This window comes from Ictidomys tridecemlineatus, unplaced genomic scaffold (genome assembly GCF_052094955.1).
Source record: "Ictidomys tridecemlineatus isolate mIctTri1 unplaced genomic scaffold, mIctTri1.hap1 Scaffold_1368, whole genome shotgun sequence".
Lineage (NCBI taxonomy): Eukaryota > Metazoa > Chordata > Mammalia > Rodentia > Sciuridae > Ictidomys > Ictidomys tridecemlineatus.
This window is the reverse complement of record NW_027521221.1, coordinates 13,136-28,126: the sequence shown is the minus strand read 5'-3', so window position 1 is coordinate 28,126 and position 14,991 is coordinate 13,136. Positions and strand designations below refer to the sequence as shown.

Below are 14,991 nucleotides of genomic sequence, written 5' to 3'. Positions count from 1 at the left end.
ATTAGGAGTCAAGGAAGTTGAACCCACTTCTGCCCATTTTGTGGAACTTTTAAGTACTGATACAACAACTTAAAAATTTTTTACTTACATATTTCATTTTCAATTTCTATAAGTTTCTGTAATTACATAAAAGTTGCAAAAGATGGTAGAGAGTGTGTTCTGAAATATCCTACCCCCAAGTAAGCTTGATCACCTAGCTGAGGTAGTATTTATCAGATTTCTCCACTGTAAAAATTCTTTCCAATCCTTTTCATATTGTATTCTTTGGAAGTTACCATGCACAGCCCACAGTTAAAGTATGAAGAGTTACAAGCTCAGGATGCAGCTCATGGTAGAGCACTTGCCTAGCATGCATGAGGCCCAGGATTCAATCCCAGGCATTGCAAACAAAGATTGCAGATTTATGTCCACTTCCTTAAGGAGCAAGTATCTTTATAATTTTTTTGGAATTCTTCTGTATGTGAGATTAGTCTATTCTTCCTTAAATTTTATCATTTTTTACTTCAGATAAGAAAATTTTAAAAATGATCTTGGGAAATTTTTTCTCTATCACTAGAAAAAAAATTACTAATTTGAACTGGTTTACTTGAAACAGTAATTAATTAGTTAATTTTCTATGCTTTAAAACATTTTATTTACTTATTGCATTATGATTTTCTATACTTTGAACTTTTTTCTGGTTATTTCATAAACAGTAAGGTTGTGGATGCCATGAAATATTGATGACTTCATTTTCCCTCATCTCTTTCAGTTCTTGATTTTTTGCTTAGTCCAAAGCTGGATCCCCTGCATTTACCTGAAATGTAATGGGATGGCTTGACAAAAATTTTGTTGTGTTTATCTTTTTTAGTATATATATGTATGTGTACATACACACACACACACACACACACACACACACACACACATATATATATCAGTATTTCTACTGAAATCCTAATGCATATTTTGTGTTCTGTTTTCACCTGGCAGATAATGGAAAATAAGAAATCTATAGAGAAGCTTAAAGATGTCATTTCAGTAAATACTTCTGAACTTTCAGAGGTAAAGCTGCCAACTATTGCTAACGGATATTAGTACTACATCTTAGTTTTGTTGCGGACCAAAAATTTGAGGTGTGCTAAAATGTGCAAAAAATGAGAACTATATGATGTCTTGTTTGGGAAAGTATAACTTTGTTTCTTCTTTGGAATTAATTCACTAACTGTAGTGTTTTTCATTAGCTTCAAATTCTCCTTACTGAAGCTAAGATTCGTGAAGAGAAGGTGAAGTTGAAATGCTGTCAGCTTCAGAAAGAAAATACCATGCTTAAGAAGGAGAAAGAGCAGGTAAAGAAAATTTGATGTCATACATAATGTAAACTAGAGAAGTGAATATCATTATCTTGTATCTTTCTTGGATCTGTTTCTGAGGTAAGGAATTTTCATGTAGGACCTTTTCTAGATATGCAAAGTTTAAACAATGCTCCCCAAATTGAGTGCATATATATGGTCTCCATCTGTTTTGGATTTTTGGATTATTGCTTTTCTTATCAAATGTCAATCAGTTATTAACTTGCATAGCCTCAAAGAAACTTTTTAAACCAGAAAATTAAGTATTTTATGATCCTCTTTTGAATAGTTACTGATTCACTGGCCAAGGGAAGATTACATGATAAGGAATCTAAATTTAGGAGACAGTCATATGTGCCCAGCCATTCCTGCTGGAGATAAATTATTTGAATTGGCAGCAATTTTCTGGGGAATGCAATAAACAGGGTCAACTTCCTGATAGCTCTGATGTTCTTACTGCAGCTGTGAGACTTGAGGCCACTCTGCCCTCTTCCTTAACCAAGGTCTCAACCCCCTCGATTGAGGCAGGCCACCAAGGAGTATGGCTCTCTATTTCTTTGTCTAAGTCTTGTAGTCCTGATATATCCAGTGCAGAAACCCCTCCCTAACCCATAGGAATTCATGTGTTTTGACTTTTCAGTTGCAGCAGGAAGTAAAAGACTGGAGTACATCACACGCTGAGCTCAGTGAACAAATGAAATCATTTGAGAAGACCCAGAAAGATTTACAAGTAGCTCTTAGTCAAAAAGATGATACTATTAATGTAAGTTTATACTCCAAATACATGTTTCATCTCATGAATTCTCCTGAAATCTTCTGAATTAAAATCGAGAGTCTTCCAACCTTTTGCTTCTTTTCTAGGCTTTGACTAATCACATTACACAGTTGAATCGGTTTCAATGTGAATCTGAATCTGAGGATCAAAGTCGAGATGAGTCAGATGAATTAACCAATGGAGAGTTAGCAGGTAAGATCAGTCTCAGGGAGGTTGAATCCTTTTTTGCTTTCCTGTCTTTAATTAAGTATACAGATGCCACTTTTCAGCTGGCTTAATTTTTTCTTAAGCTTCAGGGTTGTAGACACATATCACTGGATCTATAGATATGTCTGTTGCATTGGCAGAGGTGGGTTGTTGGGGTATAATGTAGCAATAGGCATGTGAAGAACACTGACTTTTTCTATCCTATTGAAAACTAGTAAGTACACTGCAGCTACAATAGTCATATCCTATACCTCTAAGTATTGAACATTCTACAGTAAGATAAATTTATTTCTTAACTTATGCAGATGATACTTGATTTTGATACTCATCATCTCTATGGCTCTGTGATTTTAAGGTCCACAGTCAGTCCGGAGGCAGTTGGAACCATAAACTAAGGCTGTGAGAACAGAGGCTAGAGACTATCAGAAAGCTAGAGAGGGAGTGTAACAGTGTTTACTGATGAGGAAAATATTTCCAGATGTTTTCTCCCAAGTTGGATATTGCTTACATAGCAAGTATTTAAAACCACACCTGGTAGTAGATTCAGGGAGAAAATAGAGGATTGAATCTTTCTAAACAAGACACTTATTGCCCAGGTGAAGATAGATCTGAGAGAGAAGAAAAGCTTTTATCTTACAAGAATAGCATAGATAACATTTTAGTTGTGCAAACTAGAAATTCACCTTTTTTTTTTTTAAGACAGACACAGTACTTTTATTTATTTTTATGCTGAGGATCAAACTCAGTGCCTCACACATGCTAGGTGAGCACTCTACCACTGAGCCACAACCCCAGTCTGAAATTCACCTCTCTTTTTTTTTTTTTAAATCTAAGCTTGCAATTCTCTTAAAAGTCATTAGTCTAATCAGTTTAATTATTTAATTGATTTTTTTCTTCCAGTGTTTGAACACAATCATTCTTTAGTTTAGGGAAGTTAGGAGAATATAGAGTTAAAAGTAAGGAAAGAAAAAGCTAAAGTCTTTTGTTTTTTAGGTGATCGGAATGAGAAGATCAAAGATCAAATTAAGCAGATGATGGATGTCTCTCGGGTATAGTTCTTTGTAAGAGTCCCATAGTACCTGTGAATTCTTCCTGTGCCTCACTTTTAAGAATACCTCTCTTTTCTGCAATTTTTAGACAAAAACTACAATATCAGTAGTTGAAGAGGATCTAAAACTTTTACAACTTAAGCTAAGAGCCTCGATGTCCACAAAATGTAATCTAGAAGGTGGGTTCTTCTTGAGAAGAAATTGCCATGTTGGAAAGCCTTAAAAATTTATTGGAAAGATAAAGAATGGCTTCTTGCTTTCATGCTTCTTACTTTTCTTGGCACTACTCCCTCAAACAAGTTCTTAAGTCCTTGTACACATATAGAGATAAGCTGTTTTATCCTTTACAGACCAAATAAAGAAATTAGAAAGTGACTGCAATTCACTATGGTCTTCTAAAGTTGGACTGGAAGAGGAATGCAAAACTCTTAGGCAGAAAGTGGAGATTTTAAATGAACTCTACCAGCAAAATGAGATGGCACTAAAAGAGTAAGATTTCCATTGTTTGTTATTGTTATCATTGTGTGAACTAACAGATAATTTTATCTAGTAGATATTTGTCTTTTTTCCTTTGTGTTTTGTTTCCTATAAGTTGCATTTTTCTTTCCATCATCAGTCTTAAGAGTCCTGAGGTAGTTGGAACCATAAACTAAGGCTGTGAGGACATCATAATCAATTGTCAAATTCATATGAAGGCAAGAAGTGGTAAACTGGTATTAACAGTCACTGATGTGGAAATACCTCTCAAAGATCTAGACCCTTTCTATGATCCCACTATTTATTTTAATTTCCTTTCATTGTGATCAGTTATGTAATTCTAATATTTTGAACTTGTATCTCTAACTCTGGACCTTTAAAAATACTGAGTGTTTTGGAATGGCATGTTTTAGTAGAATAAAAACTTCAAAAAGGAATAATATTTACTTATTGATGGTACAAGTTTTGGACTTGAGTATCTCAGATGTTCACAGTAAAAATTGAACTGTGGCAAGGATTTTAGGAGTTACGATTACAGAAGTACTTGTTTGTAGTATATATTTATATATTAATCTTCTCAGTGTGGAGCTAGTTTTTTTTTTGGAAGTTCATTTGAAGTTTTTAATCCACAAAAATACTTGAATTCTCTAAAAATAGTTTTTTTTGTGTCAGATTTTATTTGTTTGCACCTGATTTATTAACAATATATATATATATATATCTTGTTAAAGCAAATACAGACCTTCTTATAGACCTAACTATTTTTAGGTATTTTGACTTCTGTTGCCTAATTAATGCATTAAATATTGAAACCTTTCCATTTACTTTTCTAAAATTCTGTGATCTCCAAGCGACCTTTTTAGAATCTCAAATTTTTGTTCAGGCCAGTTCTAAATGCCTGGCCTGTTTCAAAGAAACATTTCTCATTTTATCACTTTTTTCTCAAAAGAACACTTGTTTTCTCTGTCCCTACTAGTAATATGAATGACCTAAATGGCAATTAATTTTCTTTGTAATGCAGTTAAATTGTAGCACTATTTTCCTCAACTCCTCCAAAATTCATTCAGTCATCATCTGTGGTTTGTACTCTTTTTTTCTCATTCCCAGGTACTATGTTAGTTCATGCCTGTGTCATCTTTTCTGTTTCTAACCTAGGTCATCTGTCTTCATTCTCCATTATTTATATTTTTATATAATTTATTTCAAATTCTTAGTAATTTTCTCTATAGCCGCTTGAGTGGACTTTCTAAAATATAAGTCTGTCCATGTCAATATGTGCCTGTGGTTTATGAAGAATTTGCTTTCTATTTGATGACCTGTTCTTTTTTTCTTCCTTGTATCTTTTTAATAGTTTAAATATTTTTAATTATTTTCCTCATCACCTGTATAAGCTTGATGTAATCATAAATTATAATGGAATTATAATTATATAATTATAATTATAATTTTATTCATCTTCTCATAATTTAAAGGCCTTGGTATATATTCTGGATTTAATAAAAACCTGACATAGATTAATAGGTTTATTACTTGTTTTTATGGGCTTTAAGTAGCTCCTGAATCAGATAACTGTTGTGGCATCATATGTTAGTACTTCATATACTGTGAACTCCACAAGACATTCATTCAATTTATACACATATTTAAAGTTTCTGTAGTTCTGCATTCTACACTGTTGGTTTCTTATTTGAAATTATTTTCATTCTATTTGAACATTGTCCTTTAATGATAGATTTGATTAGTGTATCAAAGTAGTACAAGGATAAACAGAGAATAGTATTTTATCCACTAAATATTGCTACCTTTATAATCTGTATTAGGTTGACATGAACTTCATGATTAGAGTTAAAACCAGTTTCCATTTTTAAAGGATCTTTCTTTTGGCTACTGAATTTTGACTGTTACTTAGTTTTAGCAATTTGAAAATATCCAATTAATTACCATCTGTTTTAATTTTTTTTCTTTAAGGAGTCCATTATCATTGTTGTTTGGTCTTATCTCCCTCCCCTAGTTCCTGTAGTCATTTCTCTCTTTTTTTAACAGTTGTATTGGGAAGTGCCTAGGTGTAGTTTTCCCCACCCCACCCACTTTTTCCTCTTGCAGTTATGTTGCTTGGGACCATTAAACATTTCTTGAATTTTCGAGTCTTTTTCTAAATGTTGATTTTACCTCATTCTCTCTTCTGATTATAATAATGCATATTAGAATTTGATTTCCCCTGCCTCCTACATTCTGGATTTACTTCTTCTGGATATTTTCTTCTGACCTGTCTTAAAAGCGGTAGGATTTATTTTACTTCCCAAATCTGTTGTTAAAATCATTCATTGAGTTTAGGATTTTAAAAAGTTCAGGGTTTAAAATATTATTTTAGTTGTAGATGGACATAATATTTTATTTTATTTTTTATAGGAATTTTTTAAGAGAGAGAGAAAGATAATTTTAATATTTATTTTTTAGTTTTTGGTGGACACAACATCTTTGTTTGTATGTGGTGCTGAGGATTGAACCCGGGCTGCACACATGCCAGACGAGCGCCTTACTGCTTGAGCCACATCCCCAGCCCGACACAATATTTTATTTATTTTATGTGGTGTTGAGGACTGATCCCAGTGCCCCACACATGTGGGGCACGTGCTTCACCACTGAGCCACAACCCCAGTCCTATTTCAGTACTACAGCTCAAACCCAGGACCTTGAGCCATGTGCTCTACTATTGAGCTACCTCCCCAGACTCCTTGCTCTTTCTCATAAGGGACTAGTGTCTTACTGCTTTCCAAGCTATCTTTAATCTCATCATTCTGCCTCTGCCTCCAAGTATCTTCGACTGTATGTAGGTCACCACACCCAACTATTTCTTGGTTTTATAGTTTCTAATCCTTTGACAAAATTCATAATCTTTTTTTTCCTCTTTTGTGGTGCTGGGGTTTGAACTCAGAGCCTTGTGCATGCAAGGCAGCACTCTACCAACTAAATTATATTCCCAGACCTGAAATTCATAATCTTGACTTTACTTTTTTGACTATATAAAGCACAGTGATTTTAAAACATGTGCGGTTAACCCCATTAGGTGGCTTCCTTTTCTGTGGGATTTTTTCTCACAGAATTTTGTCTTATGGAGTGCCTGGTCAGTTTTGATTGGCTAACATTGTTGTGATAATTATACATGAAATTTGAGGACTAAGATGAAGTTATCTTCTTATAGAAAAGTGTTGAGGTTACTTGAGTAAGATTGTCACTTCAAACTTAGTCAGCAATTAAGATAATTCAAAAATGACTTGTCTTTTCAATGTTTCAGTATTGTTCCTTTTGGATTTTTTGCCTGTTCATCACTTAAGTGTGCAGTACTTTCTAATCTAAACTCAAAGGCTAGGGCTTTTATTAAGGGTCCCTTTATTTGTAGCCCCAAACACTTCTTTTTTCCTCTAAGCCCAGGAATTTGATGAAGGCTTAGTTCAGACTCATTATATCTTTGTGTTATCTTCAATATGTGGGTAAACCTAGGAGAAAAGTACCTTAAAGTGCCAGCTTTACTTGTAATTCTGAGATTCCTTTTTCTAATGCATCTTGGCCACATACATATATCTTCACTGCCTTTTTAGCTTGTATCCTTTCAAACACAATTTTATATTCTTATAAAGATGTTTTGATTGTTCTTAGTGCTCTCAGACTAACTCTTTGGTAATTGGAAACAAAATTCTCTCTGTCCTTCAAGATTCAGTTTTCTCTATATTCCTTCTTAAGCCAGTGGGGAAAATTATTATATTCCTTTAGGCGTCATTTATACCTGAAACAGTGAGCTCTTTTATTCTTTAGCATCTTACAAGGTAACTAGTATATTATAGCCACTCATAAAATACTTGCTGAAGAATTAAATGAGAAGCTATATAAGAATATATAATCCCCTTTTTCTATTTGGTATCAATAATCTTTTTTTACTATAGTTCTTCTGATTTATGGAAAATTAAGTTTCAAGTTAATTATCTTTTGAATTGGAACTATGGCTAAAGTAGTACAAGGATAGCAGAAAATAGTATTTTTAAAATCATTAAATTTGGCTACCTTTGTCTCAGTAGATGAACATCTTGAGTTTCATGATCAGAGTTAAAACTTGTCAGTAGATAATACTCTGATCGTGGGTCAGTTTGGCTTCTTTTTCTGGTTGACAGACATTATCAAAACTCAGATTTGTCTTTTTGCTTAATTGCAATTCTTTTGAAATATATATCTAAAGTGTGAAAAATGTTCTGTGGCTAATTGCATAGCTAAAAGACATATTCTAGAAGATTTTTTCTTTGTGACTATATCTTTATTATGGTACCAGTCTTGGATTGAGAAAAGAGTTCCTCCATGACAAAGATATACTTAGTGTCCTACCCATGGCAGAAATGAGAAAAGAATTATCCCTTGCTTTATCCTAATATGTTTAATTATGTTAGGTTTATCAGTCCTGATCTTCCACATTGAAGTAAAGTGAGTTTTTATTATCTTACACACAGGAGACTTGCCCTTGGGGCACATGTTGTTTTCACATTTATTTTATTTACTGGTAAATAGAGAATTAAGAGGAAAAATTAGAAAATGTAAGTGATTTGCCAGAGTTTGATTTACGAAATTGCAGGTTTGAATTCCTATTTTATGTGCCTAAGCATTTTATAAAATTGTGGGAAGTGATATTCACAGAGAGAAACTTTTGATTTGATAACTGGCTTTATTTTAGGAAAGTGAGCCAAGAAGAATATGAGAGACTAGAAAAAGAGCAGCGGCTGTCAGCTGCAGATGAAAAGGTGGTTTCCGCTGTACAGGAAGTTAAAAATTACAAGTGAGTTCAGTTTCTAAAGGAGGGTGTCAATGTCTAATAAACTAGTGTTAGCTTTCTTTTTTAATCTTTTTTTATATTATGTAGATAGAAGAAAATAGCATGGAAGTATAAATAACGAGAGGATATGAATACATTCAATTCACACAGGAGAAAAAATAAATTTCAACTTTACAAATGAAAAATGTTAACAAAAATTTACTTATACCCAATGGGCAAGACCATAGGGAACTTGGTCAATGCAAACAGTTCTGGGGGTTTTGTATGTTGTAGTAATTCTTTAAGAAATCAGTTTGCTATGTGATGTATCAAGACCCACAAAAGTGTGGCATTTGATAGACCTTGGAAATCTTTTATGGATATAATTTGAAAAAAAGAAAAAAAGTTTTAAGGAGGAAGATATTTCTAGCAGAATTACTTGAGAACACACTGATGAACAGTTAAGGAAATTATAATTTATCATTCAGAATCTCTAGCAATTAAATGATAAAGAAGTTATTAGTATTGGGTCTTTATTTTATTTTATTTATTTATTTATTTTTGGTGCTTTACTACTAAGTTACATCCTTAGACCTTTTTTTTTTTTATTTTGAGACAGGGTCTCAGTTGCATAGGTTCCCACTTAATTGCTGAGACTGACCTCGAACTTGTGATCCTCCTGCCTCAGCTTCCCAATCATTGGGATTACTGGCATGTGGCATTGCACCTGGCCTGTAGTATTAGTTTTGATCACACTGGATTCATATAACTATAGAAATGTTTTTCTTATGTATGATAAAGTCTTTAAAAGTATAGCTGATGGAATAAAGGGAAAATGGTCAGAAATGTTTCAAATGTTATTCAATTGTTGTAATTCTTAGGCGGAGAATTGAAGAGATGGAAGAAGCATTACAGAAAACCAAGCACTCGTTTAAAAACCAGGTAGTAATTAATACTGTCCTGTAGTTGCAGAATTTCTTGATATCTAATACAGACAATTATAGGCTATTATAATGAGTCCCTAAAAACATATTTTTTAATGTATTGTCTTTTTCAGATTGCTATGCATGAGAAGAAAGCTCATGATAATTGGGTAAGATTTTTTCCCCCTTTTCTTTATTTTGTGCATAGCCTACTACAACTGAATTTGAATATTTTCTCTTTAATAGCTCAAAGCTCATTCTGCAGAAAGAGCTATAGCTGAAGAGAAAAGGGAAGTTGCTAATTTGAGACAGAAGTATGTGATTTTGGTATCTTCCTATATGTTTTATAGTGTTTTAAGGTTATGCTAGATATTATCTATGAAGGAATAGATTGCTGTTTCATAATTCAGTCCATTCTTTCTCAATATTCAAGACTATTGGAAATGACCCAAAAGATCGCAGTGCGTCAAGATGAACCCGGGATTGTAAAACCTATGCTGGGAAGACCAGATTTACAAAATCCTCCTCAGAGAGGTAGGGGGCACTTTGTAAAAGGAGCTATTTTATTTCTTGGTGCAGAATGTATGTAAATTACTTTTTATTTCTGTGTGTAATGGTTATGAAATAATCTGAATGATTTGCTAAAACAGGAGGTGAGGGTTGGTGTCAGGGAGAAGGCTGCCTTAAAGTAGTAACACGGCATTGTTTTCTTTAGGTCCACTGATCCATAATGGCTCTTTTGGTCCATCCCCCATGAATGGTGGAGAATGTTCCCCTCCACTGACAGCAGAGCCAGCTGGGAGACCTCCTTCTATTACTCTTAATCAAAAAGATATGCCTAGAAACGGATTTGGTGAGCATTCACATGTTGCTTTATAGTAAACTGCTTCAAGGTTTTTTTTTCCCCCTTTTGAATATTCTAATGAAAACATTGAATTTGGGCCTGTACAATATATAGAAGATAATTTCTTACTTTATCTTAGTGAATGTTTTCTGGAAAATCTGTTCTAGTATAGAAAACATTTTTTTTTTTCCTGGAGGTCCCTGTATTGTTTTTTTCTTTTAAATTTTACACTGCGAAGTGTAAACCTTTATCTTTAAATTAAATCTCTATGGTGTTCCTTTCCCAAATATTATAAAAGTAGCCTTAAACTTTATGTAGCATACATATTTCCAACATGAAATACTGAATCTTATTTCAAATTCTAAATAGGACTGTAGTCTTGGTAAGATTGGAAGTCAGGTTATACAGACTAAAGAAAAGCCAGCCTACACATACTTTAAGTCTATAGCTTAAAGTTTAGGACCAGTACTTATTAATCTCCTGTTCTATCAACCCAAGGCAGTTCTTTATTTTACTTAAGTCTCTTCATAAAATGTGATTTACGTATTGGGCAACCCATTTAAAAAAATATTTTTAATTGTAGATGGACATGATATCTTTATTTATTTTTTAAATGTGTGCTGAGAATCAAACCCAGTGCCTCACACATGCTAGGCAAAAACTCTACAACTGAGCTATGACACCAACCCCTGGGCAACCCATTTTTCATGTTGCTTTCTAGTTATTGTTGAACACTGACCTGTCCACCAGTGGTTTATTTCTTCTGAAAAATACATACAAGGGCTCTGATCTTTCTTTCCCAAGGTCAATGGATGGACCTTTACCTCGTACTGGTCTTCTGAGGCATCTGGGAAACCCGTTGCCTCTGGTAAAGGGACCAAGTAATTTCAAAGAATCTGTAATTGTGGATGGAGGATTTTTATTCTTTTCATGTTAGAATAGTCTGAATCCATTCTTTGATCTCTAACAGACTCAGGATGTGGTCCAGCTCACATGAACAGCAGCTCCAGAAGTTCTTCTCCAGCTAAGGTGACGAATGAGGGCAAGGTAAGTTCTGTAGTTACTGTGAATCATGTGGTCATGCAGGAACATGTAGCTTTACTACAGTACTTGCTCTTTGCTTTATCCTTCTTTGTGTTCTATTTGTACTATCCCATTTGTTTTTTAAAAAGCAAACTGTTCCCCAAGAACCTGAGACCCCCTCAGTCTCCACCCTTACTTCTTTGACTGAGCATCCAGTTGGAGTAAGTACTTAGAGGTTGAGAACTGAATTGGGTTTTATTCTGTGCATTTATGGGAAGGATATTCAGAGCATGACACTGATCTTGTTTGCTTTAAACTGCATGCAATATTGAGCTTACTTTTCTCTTTAACTTGGGAATGTTGCTTAAGTGTGTACAACTATAATGAACTACAGAATGTGAAAAGTTATCACTCTAACTTTATATGGTGTTTTGTGTTGAATGTTCTAAGGCAAAGTAAATTCATTATAAATTATATAATTCATCATTTTTATTTTTGTTTGGAAGAATGTTATTTAAGAATTCCTCCATTTGTGCAAACCCTATTTTGAGTGATTTGAATTAGATTGGTATCAGATTTTCTGTGAAACAATGATCATCTGAAATGACCTCTTGAGCCAGTCCCAAGAAATGGTCTCATTTGTTCACATAAGTGTATTCTCTTGTAACTGTGTTGCTATTATATCTGGTAGGTCTTCTGCAGCTCTATAATAAAATAAATTTATAATTGTTTAGTTTCAAACCCACTACTCATAGGAAATGATAAATCAATATCTCAAATGGTGTACAGTAAATGAAAGTAAATATTAAAGGCTTGTCTTCCTAATTTGTGTATATAGCACTGTGACGGAAAATACTTCTCAAGTTCCAGTGTATATATATTCCAGGAATATACATCTCTGGAGAAATCTAAGGGCAGCTTAGATAAGACCCCAAACCCCTTTGTAGTAGAAGATTTAAAAGAGAGCAAAGACCCATTGTTAGAGAGGAATAGAGGTGGGAAAACATGGCTTGGAGGCAAACCTGGGATTGAGTTCTTTAATATGCAGTGTGGCCTTCAACAAATTATGATATCCCATTTGCTTTTGTTCCCTCTTATTTAAAACAAGACAGTCTACTTAAAGATCTCAGAGGTTGAATAATATATGAAAGACTTACTGAAGATATAGTAGAATAGTAGCTATTATTACATGAGTAGAGAATGGATTTTTCATTTTATTCTGTTCATTCTTAATATGGAAGTAATGAGCTATTGTGATGAAAGGGAAGTGATGGGGATGGGGGGACTCCCTTTGAAATAGATTGTAGTGAATACAGCATGACATACTGGTCAGAAATCACCTCTGTTAATAACCCCTGCCAGTCCTCTTGCCTTTCCCTTTCCTGTGCAGATATAATCAGTAACAAACTGCTCCCTCTTGTGGCATCCTTCCAACTTCTGTAAGCTGTCAGTGGGAATACACAGGAGGGGTGGGTAGAGTTTTGTTGCACTGATGGTGTTCTCTGGACAGGTTTTGGGTTTTAGCTTTTATAGGTATTGGTACTTTGTCTTAATACATAGGAATTTTAAAACTTTTAACTGCTTTCAAATCTTAAATTGCAGGTTCATATGGCTATGAAAGGGCCCCCTCCTTTCTCAGGGGTACCCTTTATGGGACCCCCAATGGGACAGCCTCCACCACCTCCCATTTGGTATGGACCGCCACTTCAGCTCGGTGGGCCTTTTGGGCCTCGGCCAATTCCTCCACCATTTGGTATGATGATCTGAAAAGTAGTGATTGACTTATAAATCACATTCATCTTCCACTTCTATTGCTTGCTAAAACAGTTGGTTGCTATCTCAGGTCTTAACAATGAAAGGATAAAGCTGAGTACATTTTAACTTTTCCTCCAGTTTTCTGGGACATATGGGACACTACATAATCTTATACTGAGATAGGCAATAGCTATCTCTCATAGACAAGGATAAGGGGCTATATATAGAAAAGCCAGAAATATTACTTCTGCAGATGTTTGTTGAAAATCTGTTGATATGCACTGCAATAGATGGAAAGGTGGATGAGATGCATGCCATAACTTAAAATTTTGTCACAGATATGAAAATCCTATAACATAAAGTTTGTAATCACCCATAATGGAAGCATAAGCAGTAGGTTATAGAATATAGAAAAGGAAAAGTCAAACCCTCCTTACCTTGAAAAAAGTCAGAGGGAAGTGTTAAAGAGGATTTAACAGTGACCTAATAAATGTTCCTGGTTTAATTAGGTGGCTGTGGAAGGCCTTTTTCAGGAGGGCATGCGTGCACTTTGATTCTGATGGCATGTGTAAAGTCCATGCTGAAATACTTCATGAATTTTTAATGGATACAGTAATAGATAGTGAGATTTCCTTTTATCAAAATTTCTTTGATGTAGTAAAGTTCTTATTTCATAATCTATCATCTTGTCATGGTAATACTTCCAAATATAAATGGAGCTCTTGTGAGATAGAAATAATTCTGCAATTATATAGTAGGGAAAGAAAAAAGACAAGCCTGGAGCTAGGTAGAGCCATGTTAAATCCTTAATATGTTGCTTCATGGCTGGTTGGTCAAAGGCTATAACCTAAACTTGTTCCATCTCAGTTTGCCTCATCTGGCAAGTCAGGATGTTCACCAGCTGATGTTCTAGGCTTGGGAGAAATTAAAGACTATATTAACATACTTGAAATCACCCTAGTTCAGAAATTTCTGGTATTTACATAACTTCCTTTTTATTTTCCAGGTCCTGGTATGCGTCCACCAATAGGCTTCAGAGAATATGCACCAGGTGTTACACCTGGAAAATGGGATTTGCCTTTTGACCCTTGTGATTTTTTTCCAGGACCTGCACCAGCACCATTTAGACCTTTAGGCTCATTTGGCCCAAGAGAGTACTTCATTCCTGGTGCCCCATTACCACCTCCAACTCATGGTCCCCAAGACTATGGGCCACCACCTGCTGCAAAAGACTTAATGCCTTCAGGCTTTAAAGATGAAACTCCACCTAATTCTCAAGAGTAGTGAGGGCTGTTCACAGGCCTTAAAAACAGGGCCCATAAAATTAACCTCTGACACTTAGTCAGAGTTAAAGGATTATTGGCTTCAAAATATAAAAGTTTATTTTAAATGGTTTATGTTTTCAGAATGAAGCTGCCTTGGCGCAGTATACATTTTGAGCCAAAATATTTTCTCCCTAAATATCCCCCACTTAAGCTAGAGTATCCTTCCAATTTAAAAATGTGCAATAAGGAATACCTTTGTTTTAGTTAATGTAGCATATACAATTGCTAAATGATTTAGAATGTCATAATTATGGACATTTCCTGTGGAAATGCTTTAAGAACATGTATTTCCATTATCCTATTATTAGTGTATTCCAGTTGATAACAGAGAAATGGTGTTTTATAAGCTTGATTTTTTTTTCTCTTTCAATATCTGGTCGCAGAGACTGTTGGGCTAAAAATGTTTACTCAAAGATCATAAACATCATTTTCCTTATTGCTGAAGTTCTTTGTTGTAATAGTTCATAAAAATTGTTTATTAATATTT

At 34.3% G+C, this 14,991-nt stretch overlaps 1 pseudogene; it reads left to right on the top strand.

Moving 5' to 3' along the window:
* The window catches only part of LOC144372599 (transport and Golgi organization protein 1 homolog), a 78,113-nt pseudogene extending 63,122 nt beyond the window's left edge, over positions 1-14,991 (top strand).